Source organism: Dipodomys spectabilis, unplaced genomic scaffold (assembly GCF_019054845.1).
Source record: "Dipodomys spectabilis isolate Male_0828 unplaced genomic scaffold, ASM1905484v1 ptg000006l, whole genome shotgun sequence".
NCBI lineage: Eukaryota > Metazoa > Chordata > Mammalia > Rodentia > Heteromyidae > Dipodomys > Dipodomys spectabilis.
Genome location: NW_024870683.1, coordinates 7,441,327 through 7,461,773, shown reverse-complemented (window position 1 = coordinate 7,461,773; position 20,447 = coordinate 7,441,327). Strand labels below are relative to the sequence as shown.

Genomic DNA, 20,447 nt, shown 5'->3' with positions numbered 1-20,447 from the left:
CCTTGAGACTCTTATCTCCAATTAATCACCAAAGAACCAGAAGTGGAGCTATGGCTCAAAGTGGTAGAACACTAACCTTGAGTGAAAGAGCTCAGGGATGGCGTTCAGGCCCAGTTCAAGCCCTACAACCACCACCAACAAAAACAGAAAAGCCAAATAACTAGGGTTGGGCATGGCTCAAGTGGTAGAGTACTTGCTTAGTATGTTAGGGCTTAAGTTCAAACACTTAGTATAGTGAAAAAAAAAACCCAAATAAGCCATAATAATGTATTAATATGATTGTTTGCAAAATACTAAGGGAAAGTAGTATATTATAAACGCTAAGTATAGGATGACACATGTTTATATGCACGGAAGAAAATCTGAAACACACACAAAATGTTAATGGTGCCTATCTTTAATTCTACATTAAATTCTTGTTTTATTTGTAAATTTGAATGTGTATATTAAATACATATTATGTATAAAATTTAAACAATATATTAAGTAATGGGGCTTTTTGGCCTGGACTAAAGGGTGCACAGAGAAGTTTTTGCATAGATAGCAGTAACGTGAAGAGTATCTCTGGGCTACAGCTCTTTTAAAGCATCATCTTTAAGAGACACTCATAAATATATGTATATAAGAATTTATAATTCTGGCCCCCAGAACCATTAGTGGGACGTGAGTACATCTATATGAAAAAGCAGTGATGTGAAGATAGAGCCTAGTTAGATGAGTCTCTAAACCACGCGTAAGAAAAGAGCATCTGGAAATTGATGGAGGAGCCCTTGGTTGGAGGGTGCTGACAGTAACATTTACCTATCAGTCTGCCAGAGCTGAATACAGGTCAGAGATAGGAAACTGTGACATAATCAACTCTGGGTCACTGTGTGTGTATGCATGTGCCTGTGTATTCACTAGTATTGGTACTTGAACTAAGGGTGTTATCTCTTAATTTTTTCATTCATGGCTGGGGCTCTACCACTTGAGCCATACCTCCACTTGTAGTTTTTTGCTAGCTAACTAAAGATAAGTCTCTTGGACTTGTCCGCCTGAGCTGGCTTCTTATCTTGCACCTCAAATCTCAACTTTCTGAGTAGCTAGGATTACAGGCATGAGCCACTGGTGCCCAGCTGCTAAAACGTGTCAAAGTGCTTGGAACCTAGTAGATGCTTGGTTATTTGTGGAATATTTTATTCATTAAAAAATCTTTATTACTGCATTGTAGAAGTTTTAAAAATTGCATTAGATGAGATGTGTACCTGTTTGTATCCTTCTCCCCATGCATATTCCTCCATTCAGTCTTGGTTGTTATGGTCAGCAAAGCATCAGCAGACTTTTGAGTTTCATATGAAAATAAGCAATGTGAAAAGGGGCTAGTGGTATGGTTCAGGTGGTAGAGCACCTGCCCAGCAAGTACATTCCCACAACTTTCCAGGGTATTCTTCAATCACATAGTCACACACGGATCTACTGTTTCCTATTATGTTTCTGAATCCACCAAGATGGTCGATGGAAACAGAAATTAAAGAACCTCCTTTTCCTCACTTAGCTAGGAGGCAATTTTGGCCAGGAAAACTCCTGAAGAAAGGTTCCCATCTTTGGTCATTAGTGTCCTCCTGCTAGTCATAGAACTCATCCCTCCCAGAAGAAGGGGAAAGCAATGGTACTCAGCCACTATTTTTTAGAAATCTGACCTTGACTTGAGGTGCTGCTGACAGCTTCCATGAGATGGAGAGCTTTTTCCTAACTAGGTTTTCTTTAGGGCAGGACTGAGGGAAGAGGGCAGAAAGGTGGATTTTGGAGTGTTAGCCTATGCTTAGTTCTCTTCTGCTATGAAGCCAAGTCTGTAGAAGAAGGCTGATTATAACAGGTCAGATGCCCTCAGTATTGCAATGACTGTCCCATCCCCCCAAATACTGTAGGGCATCTTGATCAACATTCTTTCTTCCTCCATCCTAATGTGGAGCCTTATGGCTCCCATAGCCCCGAAGACGTGACATGTGTGTCCATGCGCACACATATATGCAAGTGTATAGAGCGAAAGATAAGATGCCCCATCCCTCTTGAAAGCTGTGTGGATTCCTGCATGCTCTCCACCATAAACTTGCTGTGGCTTTAGGAATGTTTCATCCTTTCAAGCCTTTGTTTCTAGACCCCTCCACCCTGACTATAGCAGCTACCGCAGTTTCATTAAAAGTATCCAGAAAGGAAGATCTTTTCCATCTTCACAAAACATCATAAATAGCATCAGCCCAAGCCTCTGCTTTTCCCACCATTGAACAGCTAAATAATAAATGCACGGATGGGCTTGTGCACGCTAGCATACTCTCTTCTTCGTTCAGAAAGACAAAGCCCACCTCGGGGAGCCAGGGCCCAGAAGCGAATCAGTGATCCCGTCCCTGCCCCGCCCCTCCCCCGCGAGCCCTGAGCCATACCTCTGCAAGGAGCCTTGGACTGGACTGGCTCCCGTTCCTTTTGCACCCACGGAGCTCTACCTTGACAGTCCCAGATGAGGCACTGTTCCACAGGACCACACCGGGGAGCCGAGCTGATTTCCTAAGATCTGATTTCTGCTAATACAATGGCATCCTAGCTAATGCAGGGAGGCTGCGCAATGCCAGCCCATCGCCTGGCTGCTGCGCGGCCGCTGGTCCTGCGGTGACGTTGCTGCTAAGGGAAGGGGGCAGGGAAAGGCACAGCTGCCCACAGGACAGCTATTCTGCTTCCCTCCCCACCGGCCCCCGTGGGTCCCTTAGCCCCGGGAGGGGACAGGGAAGAGAGGACAGTCGGTGCTCAAAGATGGAGCCTTTCAAGATAGCAAGAGGAAAATAGGGAGCGCCAGTCTCGCTTCCCTCGTTTCCACGGGAGAATCTGAGAAGTCTGGGCGGGGCCTGGGAGCTTCCTTCTTTCCTTCCTTTCTTCCGTACCCCTCCCTCTTCTTAAAAGAACCTAAAGGTTTCAGCTAGAAACCTGCCTTTTTCGCCTGCTCTCTATGATTCCTGGTTTCTAGTCTTTTCTTCCTTACCGTGCCAGGCTAGTGTCAGGTGGGAGGGAACTCCTGAAACCCTGAAGGAGCCTACAGGAACCGCCCTCACTGCACCAGCAGAAACGGCAAGTTCACTCCTGGATGCTCAACCCATCCCAGTACTAGGCTTCCTAGGGAAAATGGTGGGGTCTGGCTAGAAGAGATTGGGCCACAGACAGGTTTCTGCGAACAGGGTGCTATCCTGAGAGCTCTGGACTGAGGAGGCTATAGGACCCTTCTCTTAACTACAGGACTGATCCCCTGGGTCTTCAGAAGATCTATTAGCTGTGGCTGAAGCAGAACTGGGTGGATTACATCAGTTTTTGGTCCTTACAGAGCAGTGAGGTTTAAGTGGAGGCAGAGTCCCGAGCCCAGAAGCCCCTCCTCCAGGAAACAACACGGTCTCCTTTATGCCAAAGGGAAAGAAACCTTTCTGTCTGTAGATCTGAGTCCTCCACCCCTTCTCTGTGCAAGTTCTGGGCCAGTCTGTGGGAATAAGCAAATAGCCGCCAGCCGAACAGTAAGCGGCAGCACTGTCTCCGCCTCCTTGCGCCAGTGCTCTCTGCCACTACCTTTGAACACAGAGATATTCAAGGTGGCTTGGCTCGGGCCTTGCTTAAGGGTTGCTCTAGTCAGCTCTCCTTGTCTGTGAGGGTGGGGTGAGGGGAGAGGGAGTAGAGGGCTCCCTGTGAATGCTGAAATCCCTTGCATAATATTTGCATCTAACTCATGTACATCATCCTGAATTCCTTAAATCATCTCTAGAGCATATACAGTACTTAATCAATGTAACCATGTGTTATACTGTATTGTTAGGAAATAATGGCAAGAGAAAAAAAAGTGTGTACAAGCACAGAATAGCTGCAGTCCCCCTCCCTCCTGAATATTTCTTTCTTTTTTCTGGCAGTACTAGGGATTGAACTCACAGCAGCATTATTCATAACAGCCTAAAAGTAGGAACAACCAACATGTTCATCAAGGGATGAGTGGATAAACAAAATGTGGTATATTCGCACGCAATGAAATATTATCCAGAAATAAAAAGGCACAAAGTACTGATGATATATGATACAACACAGATGAACCCAGAAAATACTATGCTTTGTCAAAGAAGCCAGACATCAAAGGTCACAGATTGTTTGAGTTCATTTATATGAGAAGTCTAGGCTCGGCAAATCTCTGTAGAGACAAAGGTGGCTGTCAGATACTGGACAGAGGGGAAAAACTGCTAATGAGAATGGGGTTTCTTTGATGGATGACGAAAACATTCAAAATTGGATTATGTTCATAGTTGTGAAACTCTGTGAATATACAGAAAACAATTGAACTGTATATTTTAAATGTTGAAATGTGTGTCATATCAATTTGAAGCTGTTAAAACTCTTAATAGTGGCAGCAACTTGAGTGGCATTGCCCAGTTCCAGAGCAGCAACTGTGTATGAAAGGCAGTTAGCTAGCCAGGGACTGTCAGATTCCTCACTGGCTGTTAACCCAACAACCTCAGACAACCCTCTCTTCTGCCTTTTTCAAACTCTTAAAAGAATAGATTGTTTTGACACTTTATTTTCTCTTCTATCTTTTTTTTGGGTCAGTACTAGGGCTAGAGTTTAGGACCTTTTGTATTCCTGCTCAACTTTTTCACTCAGGGCTAGTGTGCTACCATTTGAGGCATGCCTCCATTTTTGGCTTTTTTCTGGATGAGTGGAAATAAGAGTTTTGCTGATTCATATGTGATTCTCAGATCTCAGCCTCCGTAGCTATGATTGTAGGTAAGAGCCACTGGTACCTAGTTTCTCCCTGATTTCTTGACCACCAGAAATTCGCCTTCTTATATAAACTACATAGTTAGAATTTTTAACTTATAATGTTTGAATTATCTGGCAAGATTAGTCAACTTCTAACCCTCTTATCCCTTTGGTTTCTTTTCTTTTCTTTCTTTTTTTGGGTCTGGTCGTGGGGCCCGAACTCTGGGCCTGGGCGCTGTCCCTCAGCTCTTCAGCTCAAGGCGAGCGCTCTACCACTTGAGCCACAGCACCACTTCCGGCTTTTTTCTTTTTGCTATGTGGTACTGAGGAATCGAACCCAGGGCCTCATGCATGCAAGACAAGCGCTCTACCACCGAGCCACCTTCCCAGCCCTCTCCCTTTGGTTTCTGTAACACCAAACCTCCTAGTTCCACTTCTTATTATTTCCTTTTCAAGTAAAACAATATTATCTCATTCATAAATTCAGGCTTAAAGCAAGCTTCAGATCTCAAATCATTTCACCCTGAGCAATGTTTGGCCCTTTCCATTCTTTTCTTTCTGTTTATTTCTAATCTTACATCCTTCCTGAAATTCCAGAATCCAATCCCCAGAAGCCAATTTCATTATAGATCTTATTTCTAATTAGGCTTGTTTGCTTATTTTTGAATTTCTATATAGTCTTCTGTTTTCTTGCTTTCACTCTGGTATTTTCCCCCCAGGTATGTTTCATATTAATTTCCCCAAATGACTGCATTCAAAACTCTCATTGCAAGTCTATTCCCCTTATTTTCACTATGTAGTCCAAGTTGGCCTTGAACTTGTGATCCTCCGGCCTCTCAAGTGCTGGAATTGCAGGTATGTGCCACCACATTGAGCACTAAAGTCTGAATTTTAACTCACTGGGAAGATCTCTGGAATTTAACTCCTATTCACTTGTCTTTCCTGCCTCTAGTGATGTAGCTCAAATGACCTCACATCTAAGAAGTTTTTTATTTTTATTATGGAACTATTTGTACAACCTATTTGGTAACAAGCATTGGTTATTTTTATTATTTATCTCATGATGACAGTACATTTTCGGGGGTGGGGTGGAAAGAGCTATGTGTTACAACTCAGTAGTTAATTTGGAACATAGGGCCTTGGCACATAGTGGGACACCAGTGACCGTGATGTTTGACAAAGCTACCGACTGGTAAGCACAGTAGCAAAATTGGCTTTCAGGTTAGCCTAGCCTGCAAATAGTCTGAGCAAGAGATAAAAAATGAGGAGGACAATGAAACACAAAAGGCCAAGGCTAAATAAAATGCTTGTTACCATAACCTTTAATACCAAGATCCTAAACTGAACCCTCTACTTATTTGCCTAGCTCCTACAAAGCATTTAAATCTTCTACCTTTATCCTAGGGTAACAGCTGCACTTTTTCCTTATATCCCTATCCCTTTAGTCTTTACACAATCATATGCACTGCAGTGTTGCTTATAAATTAAATGAGAATGTTCTAAATATAAAAATTTATGAATAGTGCTTCATATATTCAATGGAATATAACAGAACCATACAAATTAATGTTTACAGGATTGAGGGCATGGCTCACGTGATAGAGTGTTGTCTTAGCATATGTGAGGCCCTACATTGAATTCTCAGTACTGAAAAAAAAGTTTACAAAGGAATCCTTAATAGCATTGGAAACGATGTATAAGCTGATTTTTAAAAAAAAGTAGGAGCCAGCACCAGTGGCTCATGCTTATAATCCTAACTCAGAAGGCTGAGATCTGAGGATTGCTGTTTGAAGTCAGCCAGGGAAGGACAGTCCATTAAGACTTGTATTTCCAACTAATCACCAAAAAAAATCCAGAAGTGCAGCCGTGGCTCAAGTAGTAGAGTGCTAACCTTGACCACAAAAGCTCAGGAACAGTGCTCAGGTCCTGAGTTCAAGCCCTAGGACCAGCACGCACACACACACACACACACACACACACACACACACACACACACACACACACACACACACACACACACACACACACACACACACACACACACACACGATATCTAACGATAGAGATTTACAAGAACACTTCTGTTGCAAAACACTAGATTATATATACGCATTTCCCCAAACTCTTCTTTCTTCTTATTTTAGTACAAAACCAACATCGACATTAATTATCCCCACCCTTAACCCTGGTGGATTATGTTTCTGCAGAAACAGAACTACCTCAGATAAAAGAATGTCAGATACACACTTTGGGGGCCCCTCAAGGAAAAAACTAGATTGCTGTGTCTGACTACTTTCACAGAATTTCCAATCAGGTTTTCAATGCTTTATTCATAATTCAGTAGCCAAGGATTACCAGACTTTTGTTGGTCATGGGGGCTGAACTTTGGGCCTGGACACTGTCCCTCAGCATTTCAGCTCAAGGCTAGAACTCTACCACTTGAGCCACAGCACCACTTCTGGCTTTTTTCTGCTTATATGGTGCTGAGGAATTGAACCCAGGGCCTCATGCATACGAGGCAAGCACTTTACCCCTGAGCCACCTTCCCAAGCCCCTTATCAGACTTTTGATGGAAACTTCTAGTATAAAGAACAAAGAGGAGCAAAACAGCACCAGAAGAAACAGACAAAATGCAGAGAAAGCAAATCAAAACAAAACTCAACTCAACTCATAAAATGCTATTTTATTGATGATGCTAACTGAGCCTTTGGTTAAGATAGTATCTGGGAAGAATACTTTAGGACTCTGTAAATATCCTGCTGCACAGAAAAATTCCATCCATTATTTTTAGCATCCATTGATGATTATTGTTTGAATTATTTACTATGACAGCTGAAAAATGATATTTTTTCTCTATTTCATATACATTTATTAGTTGGAACTTTACTATGATTTACTTTTTATTTCTTCATTTATTTACAAGACTCTTAAAAAATTTAAATTTTGGGCTGGGAAGGAGGATCAGTGGTAGAGCGCTTGCCTTGCCCTGGGTTCGATTCCTCAGCACCACATAAACAGAAAAAAAAAGCCAGAAGTGGTGCTGTGGCTCAAGTGGTAGAGTGCTAGCCTTGAGCTGGACAGAGGCCCAGAGTTCAGGCTCCACGACCGGACCCCCAAAAAAAAAAATTAAAAATTTTTTTTTGGTTGGTCGTGGGGCTTGGGCCTGAGCGCTGTCCCTGCACTCTTCAGCTCAAGGCGAACGTTCTACCATTTGGGCCACAGCGCCACTTCCTCTTTAAAAATTTAGTGGATTAAATCCATTGCTGGCCATTATTGATTTTGATGTTTGGACTGTCTCAGATTTGGTACCATTTGGGTTTTTAAATTTGGTGGTACTGGGGTTTGAACTCAAGGTCTTGAATTTGCTATGCAGGCATTCTACCACTTGAACCTTGCCTCAAGACCAGGAAAGGTCTTGATCTTTGCCTGGGCCAGCTTAGACTGTGATCCTCCTATTCTAAGTTTCCTATCATAGTTAGGATGACAGATGCTATTGGCTGACAAAAAGTCTCAGGAATTTTTGTTTTTTGTTTTGGTGCCTGCATTGCTCTCAAACTGTGATGCTTCCAATCTTAGCCTCTCAAGCAGGTAAGATTACAGGTATGGACCAATTATGCCTGGCTTGCTGTATATAAGCTTTAGATATTAACTGTTTGGGAATAATTTTAGATATATAGAACAATTACAAAGGTAGTTTGGAGTTCCTTTTCATCCTTCAATTCTAAGGTTAGCAACTTACATAACCATGGCACATTTATTAAAACAAATAAATTAACATTGACTACACTTGGCAGTTAAATTTGGTTAATTTTTTCACTGATGTCTTTTTTCTGTTATTTAGCTTTGTAATAGCACAAAAAAAAGAGACAAGGAATCTGTATAGGCTGTTAATTCTTAGTAAAAGCAAGAAGTACTAGAAAACTACTTGAGACTACGTGACTTTTTTTTTTTGTCAGTCATGGGGCTTGAACAATGGGCCTGGGTGCTGTCCCTGTGCTCTTCAGCTCAAGGGAAGCGCTCTACCCCGTAAGCCACAGCGCCACTTCCGGTTTTCTAGTGGTTTATTGGAGATAAGAATCTCACCGACTTTTCCTGCCTGGGCTGGCTTTGAAACACAGTCCTCAGATCTCAGCTTCCTGAGTAGCTAGGATTACAGGTGTGAGTCACAGGTGCCCAGGTGACTACGTGACTTTTTGTCCCTGTCTTTCTCAAGAATCATTCTCCTGACTTTTCACCTCAGGACACTCTTCTTTCGGAATCAACAGGAAGTACTTTTGCTAGTGTTGCTCTAGTCAGGTATATTCTACATCAGCAAGAATCTGTATTTGATCATGTTTTGACCTCAGATTGATTCTAGTAGCAAAGATTAAAAATGCTCAAATCATAACAAACCAAAATATGATACACTATACTCTTCTAATTTAGAAGCATAATTATCATCTCATGAGTCATACACTCTTACTTTGTATAAGGCACTGGCTGGATGTTCAAAGGTTCCAATCTAACTAGAGGGACTCATAATTTTATTATCACCAACAATATGTTCCTGGAGAAGGAAGGGCAGCAATATGGATGTTTCAGGATGTGTAACAGAACAGAGGGTTCTTTTTTAAATCCCTAACAACACGAAATAGAGCTTCTCTATTTGAAGCAGCAGAGGATTAATATACTGATTATCCTCCATTATGGAGTCCCAAATGTACCAACCAAGGGACCTGGAGCTTAGAGGAAGAAGTTATAGAAACCTCTGGCAAAAGCAGGAGTGAACATGTTGGACTTTGGGAATATGGGAAATGAAACAAAGGATTGACTGATAGAAATCATCTCTTTGCTGCTCATAGCTCCCATTATGTTTATAAAATTATATTGATTAACTAAATAGCAGGCTTAACTTCCCAAAGCAGAAAAAAACTTTGCACTGTACATGAATTCAGGAAAGTCAGCCTGTATAACTGTCCTACACCCTGGTAAGGTTCTCAGAGGGCATGAGATTAGACGGAGGCTCTAAGTTTCCTACAGTACAAGTACTTCTTTCTAAAATACATGAGAGATGCTAAAATAATATAGAGATTTAAAAATTGGAGGTGCTAGTGTGTGTGAGGCTGAGTTGCAAAGAGAATACACAAGCTGTCAGATGCTTGCATGCACCTGGCTATGGCCTCAGGAGTCTGATTCCACAAATGGAATGGAAGCCAACACCCAGGAGGTCATCTGCCTTCCCTGCTGATAGTATAGCTGCTCCTAGCCAAGGAGGCTCTTATTCCTAACTGGCTTCATGTTATTTTGGACTCCATGTGTGACTGGCCAGAATGCTGAGAGTGTTCTAGAAGAGGCTTAGCCTGAAGGTCTGTCTCACACACACCAGCTGCTTCCTTATTGGGTCTCCCTAATATAGCATCCTCTTTCGAAGCACAGAAATTGCTTTGCTTTTTGAATTCTTACATGTTGTAGAAAAGTTCAGCTAAAAGTCCACCTTTAAAAGTCAAATATAAACCGTGGAAAAGGCTTGACTCTGAAGTAGAATGGGCCCTTTCTTAGGATCACCTGCTATCAGCCTACCTTCTTTTCCTGAGTCTGTCTTCTTCCTTATGAACGGAAAAGGTGCAGGTGCCTTTAAAACTTACTGAACAGCCAGGGCAGGACCCCCAACAGATTCCAAGCCTTTTACCTCTTAGGCTCTGCAGTGCTTCCAGGTCTTGAGGGCCCAATTCAAAGAATGGAGACTGCAGCATTGGAAATTACATCTAGGAAAAGAATAGGCCAGAAGCCACTGACCATCTCTATGCTTAAAGGATAGCTTTTCTTCATTCTATTAAGATCTGCTCATAAATCTAGCTTTGCCATGGGGTCTCTTTTTGCTCATAAAGGGTTTCAGCTAGTAAAAAATATTCTTTTTCACAGATCCAGTGTGTGGCTTTCTCCATTAGGCCAATATTTAATTCCCTCCTTAGCTCAATTCTGTAGTACCTGTTTAGAAGCAGAACAGTTCCTGCAGATGAACTCTTAAGGGACCTTAAGCCAAATGAAAATCTGACACTCCAGGGAGGGTTTTTGTGTAAGATGTTAATAAATGCCCTCCCTTTCACCCTCCTGCATTCCACCATGAATATGTAGACACACATACACACCTACACTCCCAGGTGTCTGGCTTCTAACTGCCACAGTAACAATTCTTTAGAGATTGAGAACTGCTATTATTTCTTTTGAGGATGCAGGTTATGGGGAGGAAGGAGGACTAGTAGGAATTAGGGAAGATTTAGTTCCTACCTTGACAGACTGAGCTCTTCAGATCAAGGAATGGAGAATGTGGCAGTGAACAGGGCCCACAATTTAAAGCCTCCCAATGTGAAGCACAAGGGAGCAAGAAGCCCAAAGCAGACATGAGGAGCCAGGGATGGTGGCTGAAAGCCCAGCACAGCCGCTTCTGCTTGAAAGACAGCTCTCACCTGTGTATCTGCAGGAGTTAGTCAGCTTTGCTACTTCTTGACTGTTGAACAGACTATCCTTTGGCTGTTCCTTTGGGCTCCTGGGCTCCAGGAAGCTGAGTGTTCTCTACTCTTCCCCACCCCTGATAGTGGACTACTGCACACAGGCTAGTGAGCTGCTATCCAATCAGTTCATCCAAAGCCGTAAATAAAAGGCACATATGCATGGAGAAGTAGACTATGAGAAGAATCTAGATTGAATTACACAAGCCAGTTGTGAAGCCAGGGAGGGGGAGGTAGAGAAAGAGAGGAGGGATGCCTTGCTGCCTTTCAAGGAAATCTTTCCCTTCAAGTACACCCCTCCCAAGGCATGACTGCCAGGAGCCATCAAAATCTCATTCCCTAAGGAAACTAGTTCCAATGTGGCCTTAATCTAAGAGTCCTGTCAAAGATGAAGCCTTTTTTTGGAGGTGCCTTATCTTCCAGCAGGCTTTAGATGTCTCCACAGTCCAGTTCACTGTCCTTGGTAAGAGTGCTGGCTGCTTCACTCACAAGTGGCAGCAAAGACCATTTTTTTTTTGTCGGTCTTGGGGCTTGAACTCTGGACCTGGGTGCTGTCCCTCAGGCTCTTCAGCTCAAGGCTACCACTCTACCACATGAGCTACAGCGCCGCTTCTGGTTTTCTGGTGGTTTTTTGGAGATAAGAGTCTCATGGACTTTCCTGCCCAGGCTGGCTTTGAACCTCGATCCTCAGATCTCAGCCTCTGAGTAGCTAGGATTACAGGCGTGAGCCACCGGCACCCGGTCAGCAAAGATCATTTTTATGGACAATAAATGTATTTGCTTTATTTATAAAAATAATAGGCTGGGAAGGTGGCTCAGTGGTAGAATGCTTGCCTTGCATGCATGAGGCCCTGGGTTTGATTTCTCAGCACCACATAAGCAGAAAAAGCTGGAAGGGGTGCTGTGGCTCAAGTGGTAGAGCGCTAGCCTTGAGCTGAAGAGCTGAGTGACAGCGCCTAGGTCCAGAGTTCAGGCCCCACGACTGGCCAAAGAAAAAGAAAAAGAAAAAAAAAAGAACAGAAAAAAGTGAGCATAGTTCTTTTGTTTTTGTTTAACCAAAACAATTTAGAAAGCAAGCAACTAGAGTGTAGCCTTGTTCTGAGATTCTGTTATGTTCTAAGTATGGGTTTGGTGTTAAGATGAGTTTGGGTTCAAATGTGGCACACAGCTTGCCAGCTATAGAACTTTGGTTAGTCAGTCTGTCAACCTCAACAAACTCAGGGTACTTAGATGTAAAATGTGCATCTGATATACAAAATATTTACAGATATGAACTCCAGGAAATGCAAACATTTTTCTTTGTTGCTTTTTGTGTTTTCTTTTTGTCCTATTGGTTCATTTATGTGTCTTTGGGAGTGTAAAGGGAGGTGCGGAAATGGAAGGACAAAGGGTGAACAAGTGCAGTAATGGTACTCACTGCACACAATGTTGAAAATGAATTCTACAACTTGTAGGTGGAGATGGGAGGGAAAAACTGGGAGAAGTCTAGGGAAGGGGTGACACTGTCCAGAAAGAGATGTTCTCTTTGCCTGACTTATGCACCCGTAACCCCTCTGTACATCACTTTTACAGTAACAATAATTTTTTTTAAAAAATTGTCATGTTATTTTCCCATAGAGGCTTATGGCAGGAGTTAATAAAGTATTATATAAGATGCCCGACATGTAAATGTTCACTAGTCACTATTATTATTATATCTGTGGTAGAGGATCAGAAAAGCTAACGGCTCCAATACAGAGAATTTGTAGGCAAATCTCTTGAGAAGAGTCAAAAGAAAGGGAAAGAAGAGTTATGCTCCTTCTCCCCTCCCCTGTACTAGGTCTGAATCAGTCATCCACTGGCCATTACACTCTAGGCTAGTAATTGGCCCTGCGGCCTCGAGGTCTCCACTACTCCAGATCCTAGGAGGTGAAGGGGAGGAACGGTCTGGTCCCAGGGTGGCAGGTCTGTCCAGGCTGTTGTCTACCCATCACAGCTGCCTGGGAGCCCTAGTCTAATAATAGCAACTCTGAAGGCAACAGATTAAGACAGAACTGTAGGAGGTGTTTATTTTTATACTCTGGCTTTAGTATCAAGTTCTACTGGTTATGCCCAAATGTAGGGCAGCTTCTTTCTATAGGAGTGGCCTCTAGCTTCTCCAGGTTGTTGGAAACAGCTCAGCATTGACAGGGATGGGGAAGGGGTAAAAACAAGAGCTTTCATTTGTCAGGTGCCATGTCCCAGATCTCTGGGACCACATGGATCCCAAATGGAAAGCTGTGGCACAGAGCATTCTCTAGAGTGAGGCAGAACAAAATGGTCTGATGTACTGATTTGGTCAGGATACACACATATACACACGAATGAATTGGTTTCATTAAAATGTTCTGAAGACCACCATGCAACTAACCAGAAGACAGCGAAACACAATGTGCCTGACTTATGCAGTGAGTGCTGGTATGAAAAAGAAAAAGCAAGCTTGGGAGAGTTTCATAGAATATCTGAGACAAAGGGTGGGATAGAATAGTCCTCAACTGGTTTAGTAGGAACATCAAATTCCTTGAAAACTTGTGTCACCAGAGCTTCTTTCCTATCTGACAATAAACTAGAACTACCAAGAAGCTAGCCCTCATCTGTGCAGAACCAATGTTCAGATAATCTCTCCTGAAAGCTTCTTTATCCCCCAAGGCCTTAGAGATCAGGGTCCCAAGGCCTTACACTCTGACCACAGCATCTGGGACTATATGGCTACCTACTGGCTCTGAAAAGGGCAGTTCCTGGACTCGGTATTCTGTTTGCTCCATCGGGCAGATGACGGTGAGAAGGCTGACAGCTGAACAGCTGATGTAAATAGATGCAGACTGGCCCATTGAGGGGCTATGTACACAGCAGACTGCTGTGGAATGACAGAAATGTGCCAAACACCAGGTAGGAATGCTGAAGTGCAAAGAAAACAGCCAGGCACACAGTCTTGGTGACTTGGAGACTCCTCATCTTCCTGCTTGCGGCTGATTCATAATCGTCAGTGACACAACATCCCAACACTTTACAGAGCCGGGGTGTTGTCAGGAAGGCAGGCCAGTGAACTACTCAGTCAAAACATTCTTTTCCTGTCACTCAAGGCTTATCCAGCTGGTCATCAAAACAACAATGCAGCCTCAGAAACAACCAGAATTGATCACCAGTGATAGAAGACTTTGAGCTCAGCTGCATCTGGAAGCTAGCCTAGGTAATGGCAGGAAGCCCATGGATGTGAACACTGCTTTCATTCTTGGCTTTTTCTCTGACTCGCGGGGTCAGATGGGGCAGGGTATTGTCCTCTCAAGCTCTAGGTTTACTACCTGGAAAAGGTATTATCTTCTGGTGGTGTGGCAAGTAAAAATATTTGAAAAATAAAAATCATAGGAAATGTAAATGCTACAAAGGGAAGTCTTTGAACTAAATTATTTCAGGAATACAATTCTCATCAAGACAGCGTTGGGTTTCTGGATTTTTCCTTCTTCTAGGACAGCTATGTTGTGAAGCAGTTCTGGTCTGTACACAGAGGCCTATAATTCCTACCTCTGGTTTGAGGAATAAGTGAAACAATGAAGAATCTGCTTGCCTAGACACAAGGCATTAATTTCTCTGTTGTACAATAGAAAAGGTAGCAATGTTCTATCTGGGCGTCATACAACTAAACTGGATGGGGGAGGAGGAACCTGACCTGAGGCTGGCACCCCACAGGTACAGATTTAGCAGCAGGACCTAATACTTAGCCTAAAAGTTTGAGAAAACACATATATTAAGGAAAGCGTATATGCTACTGCTCCTTTAGAACAAAGGCAACACTGTATTCTAAACTCAACACAAGCCTTCACTTTCTCTACTCCAGTAATTCCTCCGTATGGGGTTAGCTAGCTGGCCAGGTTTCCAGAACTCTTAGAGAGAAGAAATAGAAATCTATTCTTCATTGATGCTGACACCTCTTTTCTGTCACTGCCTCCTACCTTGGGATTCAATAGATACCTGAACCTCTGCTGCAGGCTCTGGTGAGAGCTATCGCCTTTTAGAAAAGGGGCCTCTGGATCAGGGATCAGCAAGATAGTATGCTTTGTGTGCCACACAATTATGCCATTCAAACTTATACATGATAACTTTTTATATATAAATTATATGTAAAATTTATATATAAATTATAAACGTTTACATTATGAATTCATTATAAATGGCCTTTTATAAGATCTATGGAGGCAAGATTGATATTATCTAAAAATAACTGTAGAATAATTAAATTACATTAATTAACATCACCTCAAATACATATCGTTTTTTGTAGTGAGAACATTTTAAATTTACTTTCAGCAGTTTTTGGAAATGTACAAGTTCTTTTACTTTTTTTTTTTTTTAATTTAATTGGTCATGGGGCTTGAATTCTGGGCCTGGGCGCTGTCCTTCAGCTCTTTAGCTCAAGGCTAGCGCTCTACCACTTGAGCCACAGCACCACTTCCAGCTTTTTCTGTTTTATGTGGTGCTGAGAAATCAAACCCAGGGCCTCATGCATGCAAGGCAAGCACTCTAACACTGAGCTACCTTCCCAGTCCTGTTACAATTTCTTTTTTATAACCCTTAAAAAATGTAAAGCCATTCTGAATTTGTGGCCTATTCAAAAACTCTACAGGGTTATTATTTATTGATTTATTACTGATTCTAGACCTCCAAAACTTCAGTATGTAAGATCTTTCTCTAAAATTTGTGGGCCTGGAGATGCACTTTCCTCATTCTCCAGCTGGTGCAGACAGGGTAGAGCAACTCCCCTCTAAGGAGCCACTGAGGAATGTGAAGGAAGAATCCTGAGGTTATTTGCATTGGATCTGGCAGACTGTCTATTTTCCTTCACATAAAGCACTTCTAAAGCATCTGTGGAATTTAGTCTATTGCATTTTCATTGTGGAGGGCAGAATGAACAATAAAGCATTTTTATCTTTCCATATCTGCTTAGAATACTATTCTATGCTCTCTTAAGTCTTTCCTTCCACTTTCCCCCCACTGCTCCCAGGTTTCAAATCCATACTTGAGTTAGCTCAGTCTCCATCCCCTCCTCCACTTCCATATATGATTGAGTTGTAGATGGTAAGAAAATTTCTGCAGGATGGGCTGGGAAGGTGACTCAGTGGTAGAGCGCTTGCCTTGCATGCATGAGGCCGTGGGTTCGATTCCCCAGCACCACATAAGAAAAATAAATAAATAAATAAAAATATAAAAAAAAAATTTCTGCAGGAAGATAGTCTTGGGACAGTAAATGTGGATGACTGGTTTTGGGGTAGGGGTGAGTTCACTTTGAGCAAAGAAGTAGGTCTGACTGTGACCACAGAAACTATATTAAAAAAGTTACTACTGTAGAAGCAACCTATGAAGGGTGTACAAATGATGATGCATCTAGGGAGTCAAACCTCCTCATATAACATGAGCTAAGAAGAAAACAAATGACTCATAATAATATTATCTATTATGCTATTCATTGTGCTGTTTGCTATAAATACATTTCTAATTGTGACTCTTGCTGGGATTAACTTTATCCAAGCTCTCAGAAACTAGAAAGAGAAGTTAGACTTGGAACTCTTGTCTGACTCACTCAGAACCCTTGCTCTTTCTAGTCTAACATTGTTAATAGGTGGCGAAGAACAACAAGCAGTTACCTTACATTGGGGTCTGCTTAGACTTTGTTCTAAATGGCAGCAGTCTGTTGGTCTGTTCTTTTCTATAATCTGAATATTAGTGAATAACAAGATACTTAAAACCACAATCATGTCAATTTCACATGACAGTGAGTAAGTAGAAGTGGCCAGTTGGCTAAGATCTGGTGGCAGTGTTGCACAGAACTTCTGGCAGTGTGAACAGCACATCCCCCTGATTCCCTTCCCCTTTCCTGCTGCTACCAGGGTGGTTACAGCTCCTACCTAGCGCCATACTAGCCTAGGGACAGCAGCACAAAAACTGAGAGGGCTTTCTGCTTGCTTGGTATGTGCTCTACCACTGAATCAAGCCTCCAGTTCTCTTTTGTGCTGGGTATTTTGAGATGGAGGTATTACTTCCTGCCCAAGTGTGCACTGGACCTGTGATGGAGTAACCATCTCAGTTGGAGTCACATGTAGGTACCACTGAACTCAGCTTCTTCTGTTAAAATGAACTCTCACAGATTCCATCTGTTGAAAAGGAGTTTTGAGAACTTTTGGCTTTAGCCAACAGCACCTAGCATAGATCTAGGTCTTCAGAAACATGGAGCTGCTATACCAGCCCAGGGCTGGATTTTTATTGTTGTTGAGAAACAAAATAAACTTCCATCTATTTTCTGTCATATCTAGTTCTGTCATATTTAGTTTTACTATAAGGCATTTTACTACATCCCAACAATCATCATGTCCTATTGATTCTACCTACTTTTCTCTATATCTATTGCTACTAAAGACCAAACGATCTATAATTATGACATGGCTGAATTCTTTGTTTGCGTCAGTACTAGAATTGGAACTCAGGGCCTAGGGATTGTCCCTTATTTTTTCTGCTCAAGGATGGTATTACACTACTTGAGTCACATTTCCACTTCCAGCTTTTCACTGCTTAGTTAGAGATAGGAAAGAATCTCATGGACTTTTTTTTGTCTGGGCTGGCTTTGAACTGTGATTCTTGGATCTCAATTTCCTTGAGTAGCTAGGATTACAGGTATGAGCCACTAGCACCTAGCAACTGTCTGAATTCTGACATCAATCTCTAACTTGATTCTCCTTTTCAAATTATCCTTTAAACATGAAGTCTGTTTATATCAACCTCTGAAATGCCTAGCCTTCCCCTGACCCCAATTTTACAGTGAAGGGCCACACAGCATTTCACCAGAAGGGAAAATCTGGAGTTAAAGAGCAAATACAACCTCCCACCCAGTACACTGTTAAACTGTGATGTTCTGTTTTACAATTTACCTGTCAGTTTTGTTTAAATTAAGCAATATATGTTGTTGAGCACTGGTGGCTCATGCCTGTAATCCTAGCTACTCAGGAGGCTGAGATCTGAGGATTGGGGTTCAAAGCCAGCCTGGGCAGGAAAGTCCATGAGACTCTTATCTCTATATACCAGAAAACTGGAAGTGGTGCTATGGCTCAAGTGGTAAAGCACTTTCCTTTAGCTAAAGTGCTCAGGGACAGTGTCCAGGCCCAGAGTTCAAGCCCCACGACCATTTCATTATCTGGTCAGTACCTAATCTCCCTGGTACTAACTACATACATGTAAGTTTTGCAGTTTCTGTCTTTTACATCCACCTAGCCCCCCTAACTTCCCCCTGGGCACAGAGAGATCTTTGTTGAGTGATAGCGACTCTTGACTGCCAGCTTCAAAGTTCTCAGTGTGTGGCACTCCGCTGTTTCAGCTCACGTGGGTATAACACTGTCATCTTAAAAACCCTTAAAAGGATACTTTATTGAATAGTTCAAAATAACTCGTGGAGACGATTTTTTTTTTTTTTTTTGGGTCCAGTCGTGGGCCTGAACTCTGGGCCTGGGTACTGTCCCTCAGCTTTTCAGCTCAAGGCTAGTGCTCTACCATTTGAGCCACAGTACCACTTCTGGCTTTTTGCTTATGTGGTGCTAAGGAATCGAACCCAGGGCCTCATGCATGCAAGGCAAGCACTCTACCACTGAGCCACCTTCCCAGCCCCTAGTAGAGAAGATTTTTGACTATTTCCAACACAAGGAACTCATAAATGTTTAAGGTGATAGATATGCCAAATTACTCTGATCTGAGCCTTACACACCATATACATATATTGAAATGTCACACTTTATCCCATTAATATGCTCAATTATATATTATTTAAATAGTTCTTCAACAGCTTTCTATAAAATCTGAACTCAGTGCCTCCTTCTGCCTGCAGTCTGCACTACACGTCTACATGGACTGGGCCTTTCCCCTCCACGGTCTACCTAGCTCCTAATCAGCCATCAGACTTCCCCGTTTTATTTATCTTGAATTAGCATAATACTTCACAGGTAGATTCAAACTTGATGGTTATCCTTACAGAACAGTTGAGACTACAACTTCACATAAAGCACTAAGGACTATAAACAAGGAAGTAGATTATAACTATTTACATCCATTTTCTCCTCCTCCTTGGTTTCCATGCTAAGGAGAAAGCCTATTTTCTTCATTTTCTGTCTCTTACCTTAACCTAAAACCTAAACTGAACTAAGGAGAAATGGAATCTTCATCAAACAAAACTGAAAAAGTGTCTTTCTCCAGAGGAGAATGCTCTTCGGCACAGCTGTGGACATATTACACAATATAACTGCAGGCCCTCTGGTTGGTGTGAGGATGCTGAAGAGGAAGCAGGAAATACAGTGGCTGAGCTCTGGAGCATGCAGGAAAAGATCTTAGTGCAATTCCCCCCCCTCCCCCGGCCTAGCAGGGACTGGAGCAGTAGCATGGAACAGCAAGTTCCAGCCAGAATGGCCGATGCCTCGCCCATCCCTTTCTCCCCACTCCACCCCTTCACCTCTCACCAGTCCTCATAGCTGTCCTGGTAGCTGCTTCCAATGAGGGCTGCTGAGCAGTTAGGAAAGAATGCAGGATGTGTCTCAAAAAGTTCAGCACTAGCTGAGGAACAGTTTGTTTTTTCCAAAAAAGGGCAGTCTGTAAAGTTACATAAGACCCTTTCTCTTCACTGGGCGCTATTCCAACTGCATCTAAGGACTCCTCAGGCTGCTCAGAATTTCAGGAAAAGGGCTTGGCATTTCCTGTTGGTCAACTATACTATCGCAGCTCTAGAGACAGGGTGGTTCTAGCAGGGGAACCTGGGCTCCACTGCCAGTTGCAGCCCCACTGAGTTCACTTGGGGACAGGTAACAGCATAGTTCATTTGCAGTCAAAACCTCAGAACAAGGACATCAAGCCACTGGGGTCTCATCCAAAGGAGGCAGGACCTGAGGAATTCAATAGTCCAACTCACAAGCTCCCAACAGGACCCTGGCAGGATTTCCCTTCCTGCTTCAGGCAGACATATGAAGGAATCTGTTGTGTTCCTAAAACCTTATGACACGTCTTGCCCAAAGACTAGACAAATTAGCTAACAAAGATGAACTGAGCACCTATGAAGTTCCAGGCACTGTATTATGTAAACAAATATACCTGCTGCCTGCCTTTGGGGGAGCTTCTAGTTTACCTGGAGGGGCCGAACAAATGATTGTGACTACACATAAA

The 20,447-nt window shown here is 42.6% G+C and overlaps 1 protein-coding gene across 4 annotated transcripts in view; it reads right to left on the bottom strand.

Moving 5' to 3' along the window:
* Positions 1 to 20,447, bottom strand: part of Rusc2 (RUN and SH3 domain containing 2) — a 53,636-nt gene that overhangs the window by 18,093 nt on the left and 15,096 nt on the right. For 2 of the 4 annotated variants that reach the window (XM_042696606.1, XM_042696624.1), the window contains exon 1: positions 2,421 to 2,757. The exons of the other annotated variants lie outside the window; for them this stretch is intronic. The gene's annotated coding sequence lies outside the window, so the exon portion shown is untranslated. Of the gene's footprint in view, positions 1 to 2,420; positions 2,758 to 20,447 lie in introns of those variants that run through there. 4 annotated transcript variants of the gene reach the window in all.